This window comes from Harpia harpyja, chromosome 2 (assembly GCF_026419915.1).
Source record: "Harpia harpyja isolate bHarHar1 chromosome 2, bHarHar1 primary haplotype, whole genome shotgun sequence".
Classification (NCBI taxonomy): domain Eukaryota; kingdom Metazoa; phylum Chordata; class Aves; order Accipitriformes; family Accipitridae; genus Harpia; species Harpia harpyja.
Genome location: NC_068941.1, coordinates 49,255,897 through 49,275,532, shown reverse-complemented (window position 1 = coordinate 49,275,532; position 19,636 = coordinate 49,255,897). Strand labels below are relative to the sequence as shown.

Here is a 19,636-nt window from a genome sequence, read left to right as displayed (position 1 = left end):
GGGACATAACTAGTCGGGTACCTTATTGATTTAACAAAATCTGCAACACAAATGCATAAAAAAAAAGATAGCAATCGCTTCACTGATCACACAAGTAATGTTTTACATGTATTTTAAACAAAATAATACTTATATGCTCTTAATTCCACCTCTCTTTTAGATAATTCCGTTGTGCTATTTTACATGGTAGCTACCCATACAGTGTCATCTGAATGTTTTACATACGAGCAGATTATTCACTTGCAGCCAAGGATTATCCACTTTTGATTAGGTAAGAAGGACAGATCAATAAATTCTTTGTATGCAGCACGGTAGTCCCGAGTTCATTAGAAGAGAGTGGATATGAAAAGTTTGGAGCAAGACAACTTACTGTCATGGGTTAACCCCTGTAGGCAGCCAAGTCCCACCCAGCCACTCACTCACTCCCCCACCCCAACCCCCATGGGATGGGGCAGAGAATCAGAAGGGTAAAAGTATAAGCAAAGCAAAACAAGGAATTCTTTCACCAATTCCCATGGGCAGGCAGGTGTTCAGCCATCTCCAGGAAAGCAGGGCTCCATCACATGTAACGGTGACTTGGGAAGACAAACACCATCACTCTAAATATCCCCCCTTCCTCATTCTTCCCCCAGCTTTTTATGCTGAGCGTGACATCATATGGTCTGGGATATCCCTTGGGTCAGTTGGGGTCAGCTGTCCCAGCTGTGTCCCCTCCCAACTTCTTGTGCACCCCCAGCCTACTTGCTGCCAGGGCAGTGAGAGAAATAGAAAAAGGCCTTGACTCTGTGTAAGCACTACCCAGCAATAATTAAAACACCCTTGTATTATCAACACTGTTTTGGTCACAAATACAAACCATAGCACCATACAAGCTGCTATGAAGAAAATTAACTCTACCCCAGCCAAAACCAGTACACTCGCACACACACACAAAGTAATCAGAACAAACAAAATACTTTAACAAGATATAGGTCAAATATGCAATCAGTCTCAGCTCAGCCCAATTTACAAACCAGGTTGTTATAAGCCATGAAAAGAAAAAAAACTGAAAAAGGAGGGGTGGAGGCAGTCTGAAATAACTATCTACTCAACATTTTCCACTTAAGTAAAACATTATCAAATGCTAAGGACAGGTGTGTACTTTACAGTCTTTTTTTGAAAATAATTTTTCCTGTGAGAGCAGGCATACACAGACACAAACCAAACAGCACTCTCAAGGTTTTAAGCCAATTGTTTTTTGGAGAGGAGGAATTTAGGGAACATTTAACAGTGCACACATTGAATTTGAGATATCTGAGCACTGGAAGAGGTGACAAATTGCAAAAGTACTTCTGAGTTCACAGATACAAAGGTGTTTTCCCCATCATACAGAACTATGTTCAAAAAACAAATAGGAAAGCTGAGAAAAATGTTGGATGGTTATTTGTGTGAGTGGTGACCTCAAAGCAGGTACAAGGTCAATGAGAAACCAATAATGCAGAAGATGAATTGCAATGAAAATTACAGCACTTTTTCCTCTCAATAAAAAAGAACAAAAACCACAGCTCAAGAGCATGTATTGAAAACACTAATTTTAGAGTGACCCAGATGAGAGGAGTGTATGGGTGTTAAGAAAAGTGCCTGACAGCTTTTTTTTTTCTTCAAATGTCTGTGAAGTAGGTCTTGGCCCACTTAAACACCTGATACTGGAAAAAAATGAATAAATAATTTTAAAAAATCAAGAACACAAACAAACATGGCCAGTAAAAGTATCCTTGGGCCTTTCTTTCCTGTCTCTGCTTCTAAAAGAAACGTAAGCTATTAGTTTACACGATGAAACAATTTTGTCTGGACAAAAGAGCAGCAGTGGCCACCACGGTCTGAGGCACTGCACAGACCGCAAAAGCAGCAGTTGTATGTGCATTAAATATACCAGGAAAAGATGACAGTTTGTGACACAACAGGCTAGCTTCCAGTTTGAGCAATGTGTAGGGAGGAACAAAATCCCTGAGGGCAGAAATCTCTGTATCACACTGGATACTAACTAGAGTTTATCATGATACTGTTGAGTCTACCTCTGACCTCTCTCTTTCCTTTGACCAGATAAAACCAACCCAAACATCTGGAGCGACTAGAAAGCATGAAAGCTCTCTTACCAGTGGACACACCAGCAAAGAAGTCCAAGGCATTGTCTGACGGCTGAGCAAATTAAGTGTCACGCTGTTATTCATCTGAAGCAAGCAAGTTCTCCATGAGCTGGAAGCATGTGGGACAACAGTCGGGTACAGTCCAGCATTGAATTGTGAAGTTGGCTTCAAGGCAGTAGGGGTTCAGAGTGAATGTCACAGCAGGCAGAGTAGCATGAGGTCCCGTGAGTTAAAATGATTTGGCAGATATGCAAAAACTACTGTTAATTGGAGGAACAAACACATCTACTCTATGAAGAGCAAATTCATTCTCCTGTCCAGTGAATCTACTTCAGAGTGGCTTTCCTGTTATCCGAGTCATTTGCCACTTTAAATACTATAAATTAAACATATCTGTTGTTGACAAAATTCACTTAACATGCAGTAATTCAAGGAAATGCCCGGCAAGTCTCAAGTGTAAAACAGCAGCACTGAGGACTGGAAAAAAGTCAGCTGCTGCAATAGCAAAACCAGTAAGTTTTTTGCTCTATCTTGGCACTAGAGAGTGCCGATATCCACAGCAGCAACAACTCAATGTGCATCTACTAAGCTGCTGTTGGTATGATATTCTTAGTTCCTTGTGTTGCTTCCCCAGTATCTACAGCAAGTGCTGGTATGCTGCAGACAAAACTGAAAATGTCTATTAATGTTTATTAGCAGCTTCTCTTTATTTCAAAGGATGAATCATCTCTTGGCTCCCCGAAACTCTGAGTTAATCTTAGCCACTCCTGCTTTGACTCATACTCACTATTATTATTATTATGGGGACTCCAGTGAGATACTCCAGTCCATGTTACCAGTGCCATAACATATCTGATTCACCCCAAACAGCATATTGCCAGCGAGCACAGTATGATCCCAGGATGTACGAGACAGTGGAAATATAAAATCAGAAATCTGAAATATTTTTGTTAAAGGATTAGCAACTTGACAAGGCACTTGATAGCTCTCAACAACACATTCCTGCTCAAGTGATTTAGATGGAATTAGAAGTTACAAGAGTCCTATGAAGTCCTAAGAAAATAGAGGAGGAAATCATTCACTTGCGGGCAGGGCATCATCAACTGGGAGGTCCCTCATTTATGCTCTTGCCTCAAGAAAATTAAGAGGAAATGCACTCTGACCCCTAGGGACCATTTTCATCATTCAGGTTGCTCTGGAATTTTGAAGAACCTATTGTAAGTGTGTGCCTTCCTGGTAATCTCTCCACTAAAGGATGTTGCTATGAACCTACCACTACCACATATGACAGGTGCTTATACTAAAATCCAGAGCAAATCAGGATTGTCAGGGCTCCACACGGGAGTCTTTACAACTCCAGAACTACCTTACTAGAAACATGTAAAATAAAAAGTGTTACTCTTTAAACCTATTAGTTAAATACCCATTTGCTAAGAATAGAAGTAACAATGCAGCAGCATGATCCCTTAATGGACTATTTAGCTTCAGTTTACAAATATCCTGCTGTGACTCCCATCAGTACAAAGGTTGTATCCAGGTCACAGGTAATACAGCCACAACTCCTGCCCAGCTCTATAGCAAAGTGATTATGTGGTCTACTGCCTCTACTCTAAAGCAGCCTCCTGCTCCTGCAGAGTTGTTTTGGGGGGTTGTTTTGGTTTGGGGGGAGGGGGGGGAAGCTGGTTTCTTCAAGTGACATTTTCCTTTCCTGTTCTTCACACTAGCTTTTGCCACTAGGACACTGAATAGGAGAATAATCCACGGGTCCATCAATACATAAGCTGGGGAGGTCATCTGAATTAAAACATACTCCTGATGTTGCTTAAACTGTAATTCACAGACCCCTTGAAAGTGTTATTCTAATTGAAATGATCTGAATGTGAAAAATAACACAATAAAACAAAAAAACTTCATTCTATTTTTATTGGACATGGAGCTGGGAAGGATAAGACGGACAGAAGAAATAACTTCTTACTCTTAATTACAAAAAAATACTTTTCCCTACTTCCCATACTTCCCTTTAATAACTGAAACATCAAAGTTTGCTACTGAATTTAACACAAAGTATGATTATCAGACAGGATGTTTCACCTGCATTATTACACCTAATATTCACAAAGATAGTTATCATAAAGGATAAACCCAATTACTACTAATCAGCCCTCTTCCCTCTCACAGTCAAAACCAGACCTTATTTTATTTTATTCTAAGAAATAACCTTCATTGAGTCTCATGTCCTGTTCTGTGCAAGGACCATACACACACCCTCTCGTGCTCTGGATCACTCACTAATCATTTACACACAATGTTTTTTATAACCTGCCAAAGGCTAACCCAGACAGGAGAACTGCTTCTGCAGACTTTTTGCATAGAAAATTTCACCTTAGAAAGCATGTCAAAACCAAACTACAATAAAGGAAGGTTTAAGTTACATCATGAGTTAGTAATCTAAACAATAATTAACCAAGGTAAAATCCTGTTCAACACAGGGAATATTTTCATACTCTAAAGAAGTGCTACTCATGAAATCTCAGGACCTTCGCTTTTTTTATTATTATTTTTAAACCCTTTTTGTTCCTATAACTTATCCATAAATGCATCTGCCTTTCCGACAGTTCTAACATGCCTCTTATCCTCACTTTCCCACCCGCCATACACCATAGCTGCTTTTTTCAGAAAAGGCTTTCTAAGCCTTCTTTCTCTTCATTTTGCTCCAGTGCCTACTTTTACTAACTATTCTGATGGCTCTTCCTTCTACTTACCAGTTTTTAATTTGCTTCCTTTTGCCCTTTTAAGTTCATGTCTTCAAAGCTGCTGATAACACCAGTCTTCCAGGTTTTTTTAATCCAAAATTCTTTTTACAAGGTCTTGGGACTGGGAAGATTATTGCTTCTCTACTTGCAGTACACAGCTTCCCCCTTCAAAATTTTCTCACTTATTTTCTGATGAAGCTTTTTGCATCTGAACAAATGAGAACATATAAAATGCTGTAGAATAAAAATGAAAAGGGCCAAATGAAACAAAACAGCAAATGTAAACTCAGCCAAGTCTTGCAATATTGTAGCATGTAAATGTGAACACAGTTCATACAGAAAAATTAAATAAGAAAACTTAAAACTGATGTAAAAAAGTGTGAGAATGCAGACTACACACAAGCTGATTAAGGCAAATCAGGATTTACTCAATCCATCTACCTTATTCATCTTCAAATTTGAAATTAAAGAAACAAATTATTTCTTGTGTTTCTTTTATGTTTTCCATCTAACTGCACAAAGCCAAGGTAAATCTGTTCAGTAAAACTGAGCAAGAATTGTGGTGACCTTGACTACGGATCTATAACAATTGTGTTATATAGATAACTATGGTTTTACTGACAAGACATTCAATTTATGTACAACGATTTTCTTGTAAGTGATAAAACACATCACTGTCACTGTTAGATGAGAAAAGAAAGGACAGCTTTAAGTTTGATTAAAATTCAGTGGCCTATTTTAGCACGCAGCTATGCAAGACTTGCACTTGAATGCTCCGTGAAGTACTGATGCCAACATGATGGAGTAGTGTGTTTTGAAATAGAGCAAACTGAGCATAGAGCAGGCTGGCACTGAGCTTGCCAAGTAATTGACACACTTTGCGAGTCAGCTTCAAGACTAGGCCGTCATTGACCCAATAAACTAAATAAGACAAATTGCCTTCAAGAAACAAAACAAAACAAAACAATAAAAAACCAAACCAAAAACTATTCTGAAGGCAGTCAGATAAGTAATTTCCCACACAAAGTTCGTATCTGTTCCTTCATCTTCAACATGCTGAGGAATAATTGCAAAACTTCCAGGACTAAACCCTATTTCTCTCACCCTGACTTTTATATACAATACTGAAGCTCAGCCCTATCTGGGCCACTTTTCTATGTAAGTAGTGTGCTCTGAAGAATAAAATAATCCTATCTCCAACTTCCATATGATTTTTTAACATAAAAATCCACCTCTTTTAAAGCTTTCACTGGGCAATGCAAGCTACCTCATTTTCCACCATATTCCTTCAGTCCTAAATCCAATTTAATTCCTCCTGTGATTCATTTAAATATTCAAATTATTTTCACTGTCTCACTAATACTGGAATGCAAGGTATATGATATTTGTCACACCTGATGTATCATGTTTGGCTTGGCTAACAATTTTCAGCCAAGTAAATTCAATGCGGGTTTGTTATCTCTACGTATCTTTGATTGTAAATTCCTCAGGGCAGTGACTGAGACCTCAACAAGGTACTGAAATCTGCTAAACAAACATCAGTAGTTAACCTGTACAGTAAGTTTCCATGACTTCACTGATTGCCAAACACTTTTCACTACAATAACTGCCAGCCAACTAGGGAAGTTCCTGAACATTGTATCAGCTTCAGAAGCTGATATGAATTTAAGCAGCATATTGAAACTGTTCGATAACCTAGTGAACGTAACACAAATCCTACTGGGCACCAAAATAGTAAAACATATTTGTACCAAATTACTGGTTGTTGGGATTAACCAAACATATTCTTTGTTGGCTATCTTCCATACACTGGCAAGATGTTCTTTCCATCGTATGTCAATACACTTATGGAGACATATAACACACAAAACAGCAGTATCGCTAATCAGTAACATACCTGTGTAAAGCACTAAAAGCTTCAACACCTCCCTGAAACCCATAGAGATTTGGCTGTGCCAACCAGATAAGAAATAAGCCGAAAGGACAAAGATAAACTTGTTAGGCCTCCAAGACTGTAGCATAGTTTCTGTGCACTGCTACAACACAGCAAGGTATTCAACAGAGATAAACACCATTACATTTTATATGGTGATGATACATGGTTCCTTATTACTGAAGCTCCCCTCAATTTTTCCCACTTTCCCATGGCTGCAGTCAAATCAAGTTGTAGGAAGCCTAAGTTTTCACATTTTGACTTTTCATTACCGCCACACTCAGTTTGGAGCAAAACAGCTTACAAACAAATTAATGGGATTTTAAAGCACAGTTGAGTTTGTCACACTGTCAGATTGCATTCTGTAGCAATCATCTGGTTCTCATCCATTCCTCAAAAATAACCCAAGAAAATTTCTATCACTTCTACTTCAACAATAATTCTACAAACTGAAACCAATAGAAATAACACACTAGAGATTCAATATGCTCTTAATGCACTATTTGGGCAAGGCACACTGACTATGGTTTGACCTTTATTCTTTTCCAGCTGTACGTTTGCCTTTTCAGGTACTTGGGAACATGGGTGGGGGGAGCATATTTTAATTAAAGTCAAAAAAGTTAAATATCTCACATTTTACAAGTAAGATCACTTACCTTAATTGAAAACTCTCAAGCACTATGTGCAAAAGCCAGCTGGAGCACATACCAGTGAACAATTTTTATTATACTGATTAAATTATTTATACTGATTAGAGCAAGGTATCACTGGATGCGGTATGCAGAAATTCTTAGCTGTCAGAAGAGCTCATTGCTATAAAGTAATGGCATTCTTCTCCTTTTTGGGAAAAAGAAAAATCAGCAAATCCAGTTTAACTTTGGAAACTTTTCCTGCCATTTATTGATCCCTGACATGTATAGAAGACCATTTATAGTTCCACTTCCAAAACACACTCTACAGTTATTTTTCTATTGCTTGACAAGTGTTTAACCTCCAGTCTCTTTGCCTCTCCACCTTCCTTCCACACTTTTCCTGCCATTTATTGATCCCTGACATGTATAGAAGACCATTTATAGTTCCACTTCCAAAACACACTCTACAGTTATTTTTCTATTGCTTGACAAGTGTTTAACCTCCAGTCTCTTTGCCTCTCCACCTTCCTTGTTTTCAAGTGCTTTCATTATTTCTCTTACAATGATACCATTAGTATAGGAAGAAACAAGTTAATTCCACAAATGTAGTAAAAAATCCAAACAACATGCCTGGAATATTTGTAAATCACAGTTTCTATTATTTAAGAACATAACCCTGCCTTGCTTCTAAACTTGTAACACGGAGAGCAGTTAATAACAAGTAGAGGATTGAATGCATTATCAGGTCTCTCAGAATTGTATACACACGCAGATAAACAGGTATCCAAGGAAAGGACCACAGCGGTATATACATAGAAATCCTGACCATACAATAATGCCCAGAAGTCTGTTTTCAAACATTTGGTGAGTCCAATTCAGACAAAAAGTAGCATTAGCTCTCCAGTTTGCAAAATTCTATTTTGTCAGTCCAATAGTGATATATTCAAAACATAATATTGCCCATTTTCCTCCTTTGTAAGACACAAAAACACAGTTGCTGACTGCTTATGACTAGTAGAAGTTCCCTTAGCATTTTCCAAAGAACTAGGATTATTCTCATAATTTGTCCTTTTGACTGGAAGAATAACTCTTCTTTTCTGCTCTAAGATAAATCAATATGTTATTAGTATCAAATACACATTGTATTATAGTAATTTATTATTTTATGATGTAGACAGTTAGCTAGAAAATTTCTTTCGAGTGCCTACAGATGATATTGCATCTAAATTTTAATTGGTTATTTCCAAGACTTCAAAATTTTCTAAATACAAGTGCTTTCAGAGTCCTTCATTTTCTTTTGAATTGTTTGCATGAGTTTTGTACAAATGAAAACACTCAGATCTCACAAACAAACTAACAAGTAGACAAAACTACCATTCTTTGGCCACAAGAAAACACAGCCAAAAAAAAAAAAAATCACTTAAAATAACAAGGATGCAAAGGTTATTTCTTGACCTAAAAATGTACTATTTAATGAAAAATATATCAATCCAGCAGTCATTCCCCCATATAAAGGGCACCAATATACTGATCTTTATTGCTACAACATGATGCACATCTAAAACATCCATGCAGAAATAGATTACTCACAGACCCCCCTTCAACAAGAAGAAGAATGAAATACAGAAATTCGCATATTTTTGTCCCCAGCTCCTCTTCTCTCAGTACACACAGGACAAATCCCTTTGTATTTGGAACATCCTGTAAGAAACCTGAAACTTTGGGAAAGGCAAAGAGTTTCTCTCAAAAGGGAGTATTTTAGACTTCCTCTCCTAAGCAAGCGGGGGCCGGGGCAGAGAAAAAAGTTAATGCAGCATCTGTGTTGATACGGCCAGTACTTTTTTTGCTTTAAACAAATTAAGAATAGTCTTACAAAATTCTCTGGTATTGGAATTTGCTTACTTTCTCAATGTGGTTCCATAATGCCTTTTCTTTTCCTAGTAGCTTCAGATAGCCTTTTTGTTTCATAACCTTGCAGAGTTGCATTTGAAGTCCATGTTGCATTACAGATAGATAAACCTTTACATTCAAAGGTGCAAGTAATAACTTCTCCACTATTTATATGATTTTCTGAAAGTCTGAAGATTCAGAGTAAGAGGAGAATACAGTGTTACATGAAAAGTTTGTAGGTAGATTAATTTTTTATTTAAGAAAAATGGTTTTTCCTAATTTTTCCTACTGGACAGTCGAAAAAAAAGCAGTCTGGCAGAACATACATACGTTAACATACATTATAATTTAAAAAAAAGGCACATGGGTCTGAAAAATAAAGTCTTTGGATACCTCGCGGCTCTGTTCAAAACAATACCTATCTGCATTGTGAAAGCCCTTTCGGGGAATTCCTAGATTAAAGAATCTAGCAGATATTCTGTCCAGCTTTTTCTGAAAAGTAGTGCTAACAGCCGTCTTCAGAAAGCCTCCCAGCTACCTTTTCCAGTCCTTTGCAGAAGCAGCAGTTGCTTCTGTATAAAATGCGAAGTTCTCAAGAGACATCTGCTGGAGACTCTCTAAAACAACAGGTACAAAAAGACGTGGTACAGTCTTTTGGTATTCTCCAAGACACGTTGCTATATGAAGTACAGGCTTTCTAGTATTTCCGTATGAGATTTGTACTACATCTCCATGATTAAGGAGTTTTAAAAATCAGAATATGGATTTGGATGCATGTGAAATTCCACTCCCTGATGGGACAGAGAGAGCAATCAGTCCTGCTGAATGAAATACACTGCAACAAAATTCATACCGATATAAACACTTACAAAAGGCACCCTGTTAAATTGAGCAGAGGCATTAGTTAAAACCCCCAATTAACTTCTAAGGAGGGGGGGGGACAGGACACAACACACCCCCTCAAACCTATCAGCCTCATCTTGAAAAAATGTAGGACAACTAAAAGCCAATAATACTTAGGGTAGGGGGCATTTTGTTTCCTAACATCAAACCAAAATATTTTTTCTCATAGACACTTCTGCTCTGTATGTTTGATGAGAAACCTTAGCCCTGGTTTTATCTTTGGGCTAAAAGACGCAAAGGTTTCTTATCATCTTTGGTGTTCCCTCACCGTACATTATCTGAACAGACACCTCATTGCTCAGAGTGCTTATGGCTTCTAACCACAAAACAAAGGGCAAGAAAGCAGTTATATATATTTTAAATAAATGATACTAAACCCCAGTGGTAATGGAAGTTACTGAAGTTCTGTATCACTCAGGATTTGACTAACTGCAATAATAAAACACTCAGTAATTATTTTATAGTTATAAATGGCTAGGTTATCACAACACTGTTTTGGTTTTTGCAAAACTATTTTAGCTCAGAAAAGTTAAAAAAATGCACCTACACCGCCATCTTGTGGAATGTATCCATTTTGCATTGATTGGACATCCTTTCCTGGATCAAACACCATTTCAAAAGGAAAATTCCTTTTCTTTTAGTATGCTGCTCTTACCTATTAGACATGTAAACATTTTTTTTTTTTTTAAGAGGACAGTATCAGTCTACCTTGAACTCATTTTCCTACTCTATAACATAAAAAGGATAAGATAGATCCTGCACTGAACTTGCAGTTTAGTGCAACTCAGCTAAAACCAGTAACTGAGAGAGGAAAAATCGTATCACGCTGAATGCATCTCAGTGACCAGCCTGTTAAGTGTTCTCATTTTCCAGAACCATCTTTGTAAAATCCCCCTTTCAAACACATCCTCTCCCCTACAATTTAACCTTTACATACTCAGCAGCTCCAGTAAGGACTCCAATAACACCTGTACAATCTTTCTCACCCTCGGAGGAGCTGTCATCAAGCAGAATTCATGGCCAGACTGGGACCAGCTCTGCAGCGAATATGAAGGAAGCACCTGTGTAAGAAGTTGTCCGTCACCCTTTACAGGTGAAAACACTTCCCACTACAGCCTGTAAGAACCGTAACGTATGTATTTTTCACTCAGGGCTGGTAAGTAACCATTATTCATTTACAACTGGTGTTTTATCAGGTAGACTCAGAAAAAGGATAAGAACTTGTCTAATTTTCTATTTACCTGAATTTCATTATACTGAGATTGATAATGTTGAAGAAACCACCCATAGAAGTTAAAAAAGCAAAATACCACAACACAGAGTACAAAACTTTGCAGCGTGGACTACAACTGCAGGAAAACTACAGTTGGGATCAAGTCTGAAGTTTTGCAAATGTGCTCTAATGCCTCTTTTATGGGCTGTCAGTTTGATATATTTAACAAACATATCATCAAGTCTTTCACACTTTCACCTGGACCTACTCTTATCTTCACATTCTTCTCCCTAATTCTTCTCCCTTTCTACCACACTTCCACAGGCCACTATGAGTATGAATACATCTTGGTGTACACTACATCCTCCAAACAGCTCTAAGAAAATACTCTGGCATTCCTGAATTGATGAAGATTTTACAGCATTTTCTTAAGACATTACTTTATTGTCCCCAGCAGGAAGACTACTGAATTCTAAGACCCTGAGTACCACAGAAGAGGCCATTTGGGAATTATTTGCCCCCAAAACACAAAAAAGCCAATCTTTGTCCATCATGTACTGGGCAAAGGGGGGTGGGACACAAAGAGTAGGATGGAACGTGTTTTACTTGAGTGAAAACTGCAACAAACAATGTTACCCTTCTCAGTTATGATGAACTACTGAGAAAGAGAGACAACCACTGTCTACTCCAGACCATAAATACCAGTTACCACTGGAAGAGCAAAGAGAAACTAGATGTTGGTATTCCAAGAATTCAAGTATGTAGCATAACAATTAACTGCCATAATACAGTATTTTACAAAATATACTTATAGAGACATTATCAGAGATAAAGATACCTTGAAATCTTAATAAAATTCTGTCCACCTCAGCATGGTAAACTTCAGAATTAGACAAACAACAACAAATTCTCTGACTGAAAGTAGAACAACAAGCCTTCAAGGCTTTTACAGTCAGAGCTGAACTTAAAAAAATAAAGTTACAATCATGACATATGATTGTATGACATATAAGAACACATGCCTGGAGATGATTTCAACTTCCAATCACAAAAACCAGCTATTTTTATTGCAATCATGCATTTAAAAAACAAAAACAACCCCTGCCAAAAACCCACATAGTTCTCCATCAGCAAGTGGCTAGTTATATGGGGAACTTCAATGCATTAATTTCTTTCACAGCTCCTGGGCTGAGCTGGAGCTTGCATTAGCAGGAAGTGCAGTTCTATCAAAAATATGCTGTGTTTTTATCCTGCAAATACAAGATCATCTTCTGCATAGCCTATTAAATCTGCCTGGTTTTGCTGGTCTGTTAAAATGAAGAAGTCGATGTGCTTTAAAGCAGAAGGAAAAGGTAAACTTCTGCTTCCACAGACAAGTGCTATATTAAAGTTTTTAAAAACAGTAAGTACAAAGCTGCTTACATATTTTTGGTTATAGGAAATAAATCTAAACATTTACTTATCTAAAATGTGAATTAGTCCCTACGCATCCTGGTCTTCTCCCCTCCTGCCTCTGGTTCTTCAAGGACAGCAGCAGCACCACCACCACATTCTTGGCCCAATTCAGAAACCCTCATCTCCACCTGCTGCAGTTCCAGTTGTGAGAAACAAGAACAAAATTAATAAGAAAGTTGTATGTAATAGGTTTATTTTTAAGAAATAAATATTATTCAATGAATAATATATCTGATATCCTTTAGCATCTCAAGCCTGTGAAGTTATTCTCTCAGAGACCTTTTGGGGAATGTACTGTTGTCCAGGTTAGGTTAATACTCGTAACAGCCTGGGATTTTTGGTGCGAGAGGAAAGAGAAGGGGAAATAGAGTCTGGGGGAGTTTCAAATGAAGATAGAGTAAATCCAGGTAAAAGTGTGAGAAACTCTGAAAACACCTGTTTATTAGATTTCAATAAATGATGACAAACATGAAAGTAATTACTTAACAGAAACATTAAAACTTTTCAAACATGTACACAAAAATGTCTATGTGCACATTAACTGTGGCAGGTCTAAGACCAAATATACATTCTGTACCTTAATATGCCAGCTGTCTCTGTATCTCTCTTGACCAATGTATGACATGCTTTAATGGTGTACATAAATAAATCTTCAGCAAATCACTTCCACTTCAAACACAGAACTTGACACAAAATAATTAAAATCAGCAAAGAGCGAGACACTGCTGTTTCCTGGACACGATACAACATATATCGAGTACTTGCCTGTCAAATAACTCTAGCAAGCACATCATGCCTGTATGGACAGACTGGGATACCTCAGGCATTTGCAAAATGTTGTCATGACCTAATTTTATTTCTATGATAAAAATTAAACAAATGCGTGCTGTCATACATGATATTTTCTCATTGCATTATCACAAAATAAATGACATTTTAAGACTGTTCCAAAGATTAATGATAAAATTATAAATTATCATGCTAATATTTTTGTCACAGTTCCAGTCTTTAGAAAAAGAGGTATCTATCATGGGATGAAGGACTGGATTAAAGTGCTCAGAAAACCAAGATCCTCTCAGGTGAAATCCGAGGACAAATAACCAAAATATAAAATGCATTAATTTTAAGAAATCTAGAAGGGAACCAACTCAATTCTCAATAAAATTAGACTGGTAACAGAGCAATTTACATTTAATTATTTGTACCTGGTGTCTTATTCTTTGAATTCATTTTCCTTATAAGATGTGATTATTTTAGCAGAGCCAAATATGTCTGTGCACGTGTGTCTGTATTACTGTAGCAATAAACAGATAGATACATAATATATGTACAGAATTAATATTCTTGCCAAACATTTCATATTAATTCTCAGTACCAACAGACTGGAGTAACGGATGTCTGACTTTGTGAAGAGATATTAACCAGTTTAACATGTTTTAGGGTCATTTGGTTGTTTCTTTCAGTGCTGTTAATATACAGAAATATTTTGGAAAAATTCAGTGTGTTGATGGTAAATATGCTGCAAGGTAACTATCACCTGGTATATCCTGACAGCAAACCAAATATCAACTGTACCTCACCAACTGGGCTGAAAGTGAATTAGAACTATATAATGCTGCTGTGAAATGTGTTGCAATGAAAACAACTCAAAGAAAAATAAACCCTGTTCTCAGAATTCAGTTAAACCCAAAGAAATTCTATCTTGAATTTAGCTCAGACAAATTTGAAGACCTTCCAAATTCATCATATGCCGTATATATAAATACATATGGTGCTGCTTAATTTATTTAGTAGGAAGCACGACTGGAATCTTTCAAGCCTTACGGACAGGCATAAACTTAAATCCATGCATGAAATATCAGAGGTACTTCACATGCCTAACAAAACAAAACCAAAAAAACAAACCATAGTGCTCTGTTATTTGTTAGGCAAATTCTGCAGATTCTGTTAAAATCACAATACAGCAGCAGAACACCATAAGAATACATTTCTACATGTCTAATTATATGTGAAGTCCCTGACAGCTGCACTTAATCACTTCTGTTGAAAACTGATTGTAAATGAAGACAGGATTTTCCTCCTTACTTATCAGGAAATTAATTATTTTCCTGTCTTTTCTAGTACAATAACTTTTTTTACTGTTAGATCTCCCTGTCTCAGGGAATATGTATAATTCCACAGAATACTGCAGAAACCATTATATAGGCAGCACACAGGGGGATAGACTAATTTAACACAAATTACCAGCAGTTATTAGGAAAAAGATAATCTGATCTGTAGATGACCATATATTATATATAAATATGACTACCTTTCTCAAATTATTTTACCTATTTAACTGCAGATGGAAGTACTCCATTCTGTTTAGTGCAATCCAGTATCTCATCACTCATTTGCTGATATGAGTAGACTTGCCTCTCACTTTATAGAGTATATTGGTAAAATTGTTCTGTAAATGCTAATGACAATGTCCTGGTTTCAGCTGGGATAGAGTTAACTGTCTTCCTAGTAGCTGGTACAGTGCTATGTTTTGAGTTCAGTATGAGAAGAATGTTGATAACACTGATGTTTTCAGTTGTTGCTCAGTAGTGTTTAGACTAATGTCAAGGATTTTTCAGCTTCTCATGCCCAGCCAGCAAGAAAGCTGGAGGGACACAAAAAGTTGGCACAGGACACAGCCAGGGCAGCTGACCCAAACTGGCCAACGGTGTATTCCATACCATGTGACATCACGTCTAGTATATTAACTGGGGGGAGTGGGGGCAGGGGGAATCGCCGCTCGGGGACTAACTGGGTGTCGATCGGCGGGGTTATGAGCAATTGCACCGCACATCATTTGTACATTCCAATCCTTTTATTATTGCTTGTCATTTTATTAGTGTTAACATTACCATTATTAGTTTCTTCTTTTCTGTTCTATTAAACCATTCTTATCTCAACCCACGGGTTTTGCTTCTTTTCCCAATTTTCTCCCCCACCCCACTGGGTGGGGGGGGAGTGAGTGAGCGGCGGCGTGGTGCTTAGTTGCTGGCTGGGGTTAAACCACGACAGACAAATATCCTAGATCCTTTGATCAGGAGCTTCCAGGCACTAGAAGGAAATCAGCATCCTGGAAAACTAGAGCAACAGGACAAATTCACCAAAACTGACTCTATTGTAAATTCTTAATAGTTTTCTAGTGTTCAAATATCAAATTGTTCATGTATTGAATAGCAGAAACTGTGTTTTCCAGCTTCAACTTAGATTTGTTGACTCTATGTCAGTTTGACTGCAGAGAATTAGAACCAAAGAAATGTTTTGAGATGAAAGTTTAACTCTCTTGTTGCAATAATACTTTCTACTCACTCAGGTAACATGGTTACCAGGATAACTGCATGAATTGGAATTTATAGAGCCAAGTCAGTTGGGCCCTAAATAATGAATCATTTGTAGGACATGTCTAAGGGCTCTGCTGTGCTCCATAAGACACTCTCAAGTCTATCAAATAATTTGCTTGGCTTTAGAGAACAATGAAAATTTTTTTCAAGGATTGCACTCTTCTGTAGCTGCCTGCAAAAAATTTATTTAATGTTAAAAAGTAGGTGAGAAGTTTCATGTTCCTACTTTTATTTTCTAATATTTTTGTCACACTATAAACTGGAATGCTGATACTATGTAAATGAATGCAAGCTGAAGACTAAGTTTCCTTCAAGAATCTTCTTGTTTCTTGCCTTTTATAGAAGGAAAAAAATAATACAAAAAAACCCAGCTAGAAGTAAAAACAAACAGCACCCTTCAAGATTTTGACAAAACCACTTCCAATTCAAAGAATGCTTCTCTCCCCCATGCTATTTTTTTTTTTTAATTCATCATTCATTCATGCAGAGATAATAACAAGGTGGGTTTGCCACGGAATAAATCTCCTCTTAAAAAAATAATTCTAAAAACAAGCAGTCCTGTCCTGGTTACTACATTGCCCTTCTTCCAAAGACATATAAACTAAGAATGAATGTCCAACAATAATGCCACCTGTTATGATAGGTCTCTCTTTTTCCTACTTTTAAAACTACTTCAGGACATTTTTAATGCTTTCCTTTAATTCAGAACAGAATTAAGTTGCTGTGCCACAAAGAGCAAACGGTGACAGCTGATTGCAAAGCAATCCCACAAGACGAGTCCTAACTGCCATGCTTGCATTCAGCACTGCGGGAGGCTACTCAGAGGGTGGATGAACAAGAGCTTTTGTTATGTAGCCTCAGTGGTCTCAGAACTGCAGACAGAAACATATGGGTAGCATATCAGCACTGAAAATGGCAGATCTGCAAATGTGCAGCATCCTCCTGATGGCCATTATTATTCTATAAACCCAGTTTTCATACATAAAAATCTGAAGGTCTATTTTTATTACCTTAGAGCTGGACATCAGAAATCACTTTAATATTTTAGAGCTATCAACTCAGTGTGTCTGAAAAGACCATGGCTCCATGCTCTGTTCAATAAGGATTTGATACTAGTTCACAATTTCTCTGTATCATTTAAACATCCACCTTTAGGGGATTTTGTGCCCCTTTTCCCCACAGTGTACTTGCATAATTTCTCACAGATTCTTGGGAACTCATAAGAGTTTTCTGTATGCGTATCAAAATAAGAATAACCACTTTCGGGTAAGTAAAAGTAGGATATATTCTGAAAAGCTGTACACATCAAGAGAGCTAAATATTTCTGGGCTGCTTTAGGGTCTTGACTTTGCATTTGTTTGTATGTGTATCTCAGGAAAATTCCTGCTTTCTACATGTTGCATATATTAATAGCACAATGGTACACACTCACAATTGCTTCAGTGCTATACTCTTGGAAAAACTGAACAGTTTTTCCGGATGCAGAAATCAGGGACCTTCTTTAAAGGATTTATTTTTAAAGCATTCCTCCTAAAAGTTATGATTTTATTGTGCTCAGGTCCATAAATATAGCTTGAGCCTTCAAATTCTCCTAGATTGGAAATGACTGTGGCGCTCTTTTAAAGAGAAATTGTACGGTTTATTCAGACAGACAGTGGTTACTGCACAAGATAGTATTGCCACAGACTTAAGTGGCCTTATAAGAGCAGTCATTCCTGCCTTTTCTGTGACTTCTAAATTAAAATTATTTTACTGGCAGTTTTCTCACAAAAGTCTCATTTTTGCACATTACAGAATGTTTACAATGTTCAAAGTATTCATTAATGTAGTAATTAAGTATATCCTACAATGTTAATTTATTCAGATACTATTTAAAATGCATAAGATCACAGTATTTTATCCTCAATACATATTTAAACTGCCTATCCAAGACAAAAGTTCTTATAGACTGAAGTGATTATTCTTCTCATATGTTATTCTTTATTCTTTCCACATATGCAGATCTATTTATCTCCTTTTCAGTGCAGCTTGAAACAACACAAAGACCTGTGAATGGAAAGACAAGCATAGACCAAACAGCAGCATTAATTCTGAATCATGATCAACACCACTGAAACAAGTTTTCCCCGTCCCCCCCCCCCCTTGTTGAATGTTGGTTATAATTTCTGCAGGTGGCCAGAAAATGTATCACACTGAGCACTTGCACATCTGTATCCCTGAAAGAAATTACAAACATGCTCACTGTCTTGCTAATGCTCTTCCTTTGAGCCAAGGATATTCTCATGCAATAGCGGTACACATATCAAACAAAAAGATTAAATGAAAAAAATTAGTTGAATTAAGGAGTGTACAAGAGCTCCGAGATTTTAAAGAAAATCCAACAAGCCATCTCGTCAAATAACGGAACTTTTAATTAATATACTCTTAGTTACGATTCACTTACTGTGCAATGAATGACCTGCCGTAGACTTCTTTACACATAATAAAAGAAAGAGTTAAACTTGTGAGTATTGGTACTTAAACAACCTTATAAACTTGTGCAAGACTGACATGGCCATAAAAACTCCGTTCATTACTAATAAATCACTCCCCTTCTTTATTTTAACAGCACTAGCATAAATCCAAATGATAACAATTACTGTCTAGATTTACACTGATGTAACCGAGGTCAGCACTTGGATCCATATGTTTTAGTGCATGGTTATTTCTATGCGTATTTAAAACTTTGGAACCATATAAAAGTAACAAGGCTGCAAACAAAGGAGAGAGTAAAGTTCTACTTATAATTTGTATGCCTGATACAGAGCATCTGTGCACACAGAAACAGGTCTCTTTATAGCAGAGCTAGTTTGAACTTTATATTTAAAGGCATATATTCAGCAAGAGGAAAGGAAGTGCGCAATGTAACAAGAACAGCAGTTTCACAAGCTACCACCAAACTGACTTTCACTACTGTCCTGTTCTGTTGTAAAGGCAAGTGATCACTAGATTACACGACAAAGAAAGATGTGTGGTTTCAAGAGGCCTATGGAACAGAGAGGACCCTGCAACTCAGTACCAGAAAGAAAATGAAAGAGTCATATTGAACACAGATAGATCAATTCAACCAACACCACAAACTACAAAACACCTTTGAACATGCACCAATCAATTGCAGAAGTGCTATTGTTTAATTTAGCTGGAAAGAAACCCTGTGACTATTTGCTGGAGTGCTGCATTTCACTTCGTGTGGATAGGGGAAAGGGGACAGAGAAAGGGAAGGAGACCAAAGCAGTTTTACTGTCTGTACTCTCTGGTAGGGAGCTGGGCATGTGTTCTCTATGCTGCTGATGGAGACAGTCAGATCACACATCC

At 37.3% G+C, this 19,636-nt stretch overlaps 1 long non-coding RNA gene across 1 annotated transcript in view; it reads right to left on the bottom strand.

The window, feature by feature from the left end:
- Positions 1–13,134, bottom strand: part of LOC128137997 (uncharacterized) — a 30,392-nt gene extending 17,258 nt beyond the window's left edge. The window contains exons 1-2 of the long non-coding RNA XR_008233935.1: positions 12,910–13,134; positions 4,889–5,087 (exon numbers count right to left, since the gene is read on the bottom strand). This is a non-coding gene — a long non-coding RNA (uncharacterized LOC128137997). The remainder of the gene's footprint in view (positions 1–4,888; positions 5,088–12,909) is intronic.
- Between the last annotated feature and the right edge of the window lie 6,502 nt (positions 13,135–19,636).